This window comes from Acromyrmex echinatior, chromosome 12, assembly GCF_024713525.1.
Source record: "Acromyrmex echinatior isolate Ae372 chromosome 12, ASM2471352v2, whole genome shotgun sequence".
NCBI lineage: Eukaryota > Metazoa > Arthropoda > Insecta > Hymenoptera > Formicidae > Acromyrmex > Acromyrmex echinatior.
This window is the reverse complement of record NC_141863.1, coordinates 10860364-10867769: the sequence shown is the minus strand read 5'-3', so window position 1 is coordinate 10867769 and position 7406 is coordinate 10860364. Positions and strand designations below refer to the sequence as shown.

The following is a 7406-nucleotide window of genomic DNA, read 5'->3' as shown; positions in this document are numbered from 1 at the left end:
CTTCATCGGAATCTTGATCCATTATTTAACTATTCCAGTTCCATGTTTCGAATATACTCGACTATGTTAGCTATGTTCGCACGATGATTAACTTATTATCAACAACCGGAGCGACCGATTCGTTTGTCTTCCAGGGCATCATCTGTGGTGTCGGCACTTATGATCTATTATATATTATATTACGTCCAGTGGACTTCAAGATTTCTCCGTTTCGTGAAAATTTCGGCCAAAAAAAGAACAGTCGTTAATACAAAGCGCGAACATAAAACTCGAGCTTTAACGATCACCGATCGGCGAGCGTGATAATATTCAAGAAACGTGCCATTAGAAAATCTTCCCAATGATATTGGAAACATAAACAAAAACATAGATCCTCAGAATCGTCAAATCCACGGCAATAAAATTTACGACAAAGGTTACAAACCATGTAGAGAAAATCCTATTTATATACAATCGGTTCAGTAAATACAAAATCTAAATATGGATCCTGTGTATATAAAGACTCATATTTTCAAACGTAAAAGCAAGTTGAAGGGCGTTTTCTCGTCAACAACAGGAAGTTCGAAAAACAAATGAGCAATCACAAAGGGTAGCATTTAATTTTTTAGATTGTCGATCATAAAATTTAAGTAAATATTTTCTATTCGTTAGAACGTATGTTCAAGTAATAAAAGAGAAATCGATGACAAAAAAGAGTGCGTTCGATTTGGAGTACTCGCCTTTGTGCGAATACCTGCACATTCTGCCTTCCACATTTACTGCAGAAGAGTTATGTTTTTTGTTTAGCAGCCGAAAAACATCGACGCTTCTATTAACGCGTGACGACATGTCACCGATCTGATAGTGTATATAAACAATATATATAGCTTTTTTTCATTCAATCATAAATATTAATTACGAGCGATAAGACATGGATCGAGTAAAAGAATATATCGTCGAAAATCGATCGAACGTAAGGAGTATCGTCCCTTGTTATCAGGTCCATCAAGTCCATCATCATCGAGGGAAAAAGCGAGATAATGGGAATGTCCTAGTGAAAAAGCATCAAAATCGTGTTGCTCATTATCAATGTCATCAATGTCATCAAAATATTAGGTGTAGTAAAAAGAAATCCATTATTTTTCCGATGACTTTAGTAATTTGTATTTCGTCTACACGTGATACAGATTACTAAAGCCATCTATTGGAAAAATAATGGATTTCTTTTTACTACAACTAATATAAGCCATAAGGTATCTTATTTAGAATGACTAGTACTAATGCATTTTATTCTCTGCTGAAAAAAGCGAATAGTGATTAAAAATGTTTCGTCCTCTTTTTCCAGAAAGCTGCTAGCGATGTTCGAGCCACCGATCGCATGTGGCGAACGCTGTGGATCGCAAAAAAAATATAATAAATAATGAGAAAAAATCAGTGTAATAAGTGTAATGTGAATAAAAGATTTTTGTTCGCATTACTATATATGTATTTTTTTTACTCCCCATTCTTTGTCTCGCCGCGCAGGAAAAATTGTATTGAAAAAATTGTATCGAAAAAAAAGGATATTTGTACTCTATTGATTCCTTTTTTCCATCCTTTCTTTAACATGATCTTAAGTGTTTCATATGCAGCGCAAATGTATCCTAGGTAGTCTCGTTATGACAAAGGATGCTTCTCAGCGTCAGTCTTGGCTGAATCTTGTCCGCGCGCGAAACTAATACGAAGAGTTTAATATATTGCAACGTGAGTGATTTTTTTCCCCAACGTAAAAAAGTATTTTACCATTAACGCTAAATAATACTTTTGCACGTTTATTAAGTGATTGAGTGATAGTGAAAGTGATAATATTGTGTGATTTTTGTTTTAAATTTCGTCGACTTTTTTCCGGGATATTTTTCATAACAACATCAACAACAACGATGAATAATTTACGGGATTTGAATAGGATTCGTTACGAATATCTCATTGAAGGAGTAAGTTTTTTCTTTTTATTTGTATCAAATATTTTAGTGAATTTGTGCTTCTAACATCTTTTTACTTTTTTTTTTTCCAATACCTTATAGTCGATAACTAGTAGCTCAGGCTACAGTTGCGAAACGAAGTGGGGATGCAAATTATCCCCTCAGTAAGTATAATAAATAGATTTATTTTCTAATTCACTTTTTATAATACTTCTTTTAAATTCACTTTATTCATTTTTCAGGGTGTACCTCGTTATTATATTCAAATAAAAGAATTTATATCATCACATGGCAAATGGTACGAGCTGACAGACAGCGGGACCGGGAGGAACAAGTTGACATATGGGAGAAAGGTGACTTCTTCCTAGCTCAACTGTTCGGTCTCCGACCGTACGAGCCCGATCCGGAGCCGGAAGATTGGAATTGTAAGTATCATAAATTTATATTATATATGACTTTCTCTTCTTATATGTTGCATGCTAATGTAACGCTTTTGTTTTACAAACGATGACGTCTCAAATATCATATATTTAAAAAATTTTTAATTTTCATTTTCATTTTTTTTTAATTAAAATTTTTTAAATTTTTTATTTTCATTAAAAAAAATTTTTTTGAATTAAAATTTTTTAATTTTTTATTATAATAAAATTTTTATGTGGTGTGAAAAAAATATATGTAAATTATATTACTCGGATTTCGCATCTATTTGTTTTCTTCTTTCCTTCTTATTTCCGCGCTGCTAAATTACGTGCGTCGACAGCATCTTCACTCGACGGTACTGTCACGACCGTATTAAGTGTTCTCTTTTTAAGTCATTAAATAAAAACGTATGATAAAATATGTTTGCATGCAAGAAGATATATGAGAGTGACAACGCAGCGGCGGGAAAGATGATGAAACATAAGAGAAAGAGAGATGGTAGGTATGTGCTATAAGTGTTTGCAAGCCTTTGTTACCGATGCATTTTTGGAGAGAGAGAGGCGGGTGACGACAAAAAATAAGGACCGGGATCCTACGTTTATGTAACATCAATAGCGCTGGGACCTTTCCCCCTCTTTCTCTGCGTTACGAGTATCCCCCGCGCCTATGAATATCCCCCGCGTCCCGCGTTTCCCTCTAGCCTTATGGGTTAGAACCCGCCTTGCTTTACTACTATGGATAATATTAATTCTATCCTTCACCGAGGGGTAAAGGTTGTATATAACGGAACAGAAGGAGTGGAGACTGCTTCGTTACATACAATAATAGTGAGAGAGCATTCTTCAGTAATATGATTTAGCATAAACAGTATAGATTTCCAAGATGTCAAATCTAACTTATTGTATATTTTCCGTATATTTATTGTACGCAATTCGTTAACACGTTGAAAAGAGAAAAAAAAACATTCATTAAAAATCGTTTCGTTTATTTGAATATAAAACCCTTCTTTTACAAATAATGACATAACCTTCAAGATAAATTGAATCAATAACGCGAACTTTTTCGAGCATAAACTCATTAATTTGGCAATTTTCTGACTTTATGAAATTCCTGAGTGCCATTGTCGAAAGGTCGTTCATCTATCATCGTTATTATATTATCAACCCGATTAAGTAAAAACGCTACTTTCTCGTATTCGGTTATGAATTTTTTGCGACGGATCTAATCCTACTGGATTTTCGAGGGAATCAATCCCGCTAATAATAGATTGTTCCCCTATCAACTAATTTCATCGGAAATGTCAACTATCTCGAACTCGTCATCAGAGGCATCCGAGTATCTATTACTAGATGAGGGAGAAGAGGGAATTCAAGGGGAATCGAAAGTAAACCGATGGTCTCATGATTCTTTTTCAAGGATTTCAAGGGATTGTTGGAAATAGAATTCCTCTCCAAGGTCTTAAATAATATCGATTTGATTCAGCCGAAGCGATTTGACTCGCGTCGGGATCGATTAATAGCGTCACCAGTAGCTGATATTAGTGGTTCACGAAAAGAAGAAAAAAGGAAGAAGTTATTGCAATATCAGCTGTATCAAATTCGTCGGAGGATTCAGTCAATGGTGGAGAACTTAATCTCACATCCTTACCTTCACCAGATCTTTTTCGAAGTCGATCATCATCTGTATTTGAACTGTCCATGATTTTCCACGTCTTGTCAAGACAAGTCTTTTTCCAAAATAGAAAGCACTGGAAGGTATGTGATATATCTATATCGGGATTCTTTGATAGCATTATTATTTACCATTCCTTTTTTATATATGATTTTATAGTCATATTCTTTTAATTTAGGACGCCACTGCATAAGACAGGATGTAGGATCTTTTAAATGACTACGTTTACACGGCTCAATTTACGCCGAAGTTATAACATCGATATTATAACTATTGACGTTAAATGCCATGTAAATTTTAAGATGAAGTTATTACTTCGATGTAGTAACTCAAAGTAATTTGATGAAGAGACTTAGAATTATAATCATCGACATAAAAAAGATGTGTAAATGCGCGTTATAATTTCAACGTAAATCGAACAATGTAAACGCATAAATTAAAAGAATAAAGCCAAAATATGAAAATGAAAAAGCGCAAAAGTTGGGAAACCGAAGAAACTCGATATTTTCTCAAATTAATGAGAGAACGGCAAGTAATGAAAAATTTAGACGGAAAAAGAATTCGAGAAGATGACATTTTTAACAATTTAGAATCGTCTATGAACGAAAAAGGTTACACTAAAACGTCAAAGCAAATGCAAACTAGATTTAGAACATTGAGGCGTAAGTAAAAATATATTTTATAGAAAATATTAGGTGTTGGAATTAATTCGTAGCGTTTTACAAGAGATGGCACAAGCAGTACACTATTTCGTTGTTACCTATAGTTCTGTATACATTACATCTAAACATCTGTAAACATCTATCATAGGACGTCATTTGCCGTACATAACCTTTCTTGAAATCATAAATAACAATACTGTATAATTCATTGAATATGTCAAAATTTGTGCCAGATAAAGTGTTTTTGCGGGGAGTTTTGCTTCATTACTTTAATATGAACAAAAGTGCAGCTGAAGCTCATCGTATTTTAGTGGATGTGTATAGTGAACATGCTCTAGCTGAGCAAACGTGTAGGAAGTGGTTTGCACGTTTTAAAGCTGGTGATTTCGACTTGGATGACAAGGAGCGACCTGGTCAGCCGAAAAAATTTGAAGATAACGATTTGCAGGCACTGCTCAATGAAAACTCATGTCAAACACTTAAAGAATTATCTACGTCATTGGAAGTTGACTTCTCAACAATAGGAAAACGTCTTAAAAGTTTGGGCATGATCCAGAAGGAAGGACATTGGGTCCCATATGAATTGAAACCAAGGGATATTGAGAGACGTTTTCTCACGTGCGAACTGCTGCTTCAACGGCAGAAAAGAAAAGGTTTTTTGCATCGGATTGTTACCGGTGACGAAAAGTGGATCCATTATGACAATCCAAAGCGCAGAAAGTCATGGGTTAAGCCCGGCGAACCATCAACATCAGTGGCAAAGCCCAATATCCATGGCTCAAAGCTCCTGCTCTGTATTTGGTAGGATCAGAAGGGTGTCATATACTACGAACTGCTAAAACCGCATGAAACCGTTACTGGAGATCTCTACCGACGGCAACTGATGTGCTTGAGCCGTGCATTGAAGCAAAAACGGTCGGAATACTTCGAAAGACACGATAAAGTCATCTTGCTGCACGACAATGCTCGTCCACACGTTGCAAAACCGGTAAAAACATACCTGGAAACACTTAAATGGGAAGTGCTACCGCACCCGCCGTATTCTCCTGATATTGCACCTAGCGACTACCACTTGTTTCGATCATTAGCTCATAGCTTGTGCGAGCAGAAGTTCACATCTTACGAAGATTGTACAAAATGGTTCGATTCCTGGATTTCATCTAAAGATGAACAGTTCTTCCGACGCGGTATTCATTTACTGCCCGAAAGATGGTCAAAAGTAGTAGAAAGTGATGGGAAGTACTTTCATTAATGTATTTTTTAATACTCATGTGAAATAAATAACATTCTTTCATTTAAAAAACGCTACGAATTAATTCCAACACCTAATAAATAAATTTATTGGTTATGCATGTTTTTGATTTATGGATAATTTTGTATTGTAATGTTATTTGTAATGTTTTTTAGTTCAATATAACAAAATCCGAAGACAAATGAGATAAAGTGGATCTGGCAATTACATATCCTCATTTCCATATGCCGAAGAAATGAGCCAATTTTTGACTTTTTGTCCCGTTGCCATACAGGATGTAAACAGCATATTATTACAAAATCTCTCTGAGAGCAGTGACAATAGTTAAGTGATTCTGTTACATATATAATTTTAGTATGTAAGAATTGTAGTAGGTAAGAGCCTAATGAAAGCATATTGTGTATGAGGTAATATTATTATATAATAGATGAAAATATTATTCTATACTAGATTCAAGCAATAGGATTTATGAAGATGCTCTAGAACCATGACGGTGTAGTCCCAGGATGTTCATCGATATCGGACAATAATTCGACAACAGACTCTATACAAAAAGATTCGTTAAGCGAATCGTATACTGTAAATGAAAGCATAGTTAATAATTTTATTCCTGCAAAAAGACGTCGAGTAAAGAGATGAAAACAAGCTATGCCCTTGAAATATGCAGACAAATTAAAAGAAAATTATGAAGAAATTCAAAACAAAATTATGATAGAGAATGGGCGCTTTGTTGAACAATTAATTAAATCTGAACAACAATTTGAACAAGAAATAATTAATAACATGCTTGAAAGCCAAAGAAGTATGTTAAAAGAAACAACTAACCAATTGTTAAAGGGTTTACAGAATATTTTCGCTCCTAAAGAACGCTCCCGTCTCAACTTTCTTTACAGTTTCAGTTCCTACATTCAATTTTGTCGCTTAAAATAATCTCTTTATAATCTTCCTATTTCATTATTCTTCTCTATTTTCACCACCTAATCTTAAATCGCAAGCTTTTTCTTCAAGTCCTTTTCCTAAAGTATTATTAAATTTAAAAAATCCAACTCCAAAGAAAACTACAGCCACAAGTATTCAACAAACTATCACTGTAAAGAAATATCCATAAGCTGAAAATCAAAAGTCTATTTCCGCACAATCAATATTGAACGTAACATCACAAGATTCGCAGAATAAACAATTTTCGAGTACTCAAGATTCGTAACAATTTTAAGATAGTGAGGACACACTGGGTATCGATTCTGTAATTTTTTTCTAGAGTAAAGATATGAAAAGTGAAATTTTTCATGTATGTACATATACACATGTACATACAAAAAAAGTTTCATTTTCTACGCTCAAAAAAAAGTTACATCATCGATCTCCTGATTAAACTTAAAAATTATATATCATTATATATTTGGCATTCGCTTAATTACTTTTCTTTTTGCGATATATTTTATATTGTACCTACTGACCGTC

At 34.2% G+C, this 7406-nt stretch overlaps 1 pseudogene; it reads left to right on the top strand.

The window, feature by feature from the left end:
• The first annotated feature begins 2235 nt into the window (after positions 1 to 2235).
• LOC105144947 (uncharacterized) lies at positions 2236 to 7203 on the top strand (annotated as a pseudogene).
• Positions 7204 to 7406: the final 203 nt, after the last annotated feature.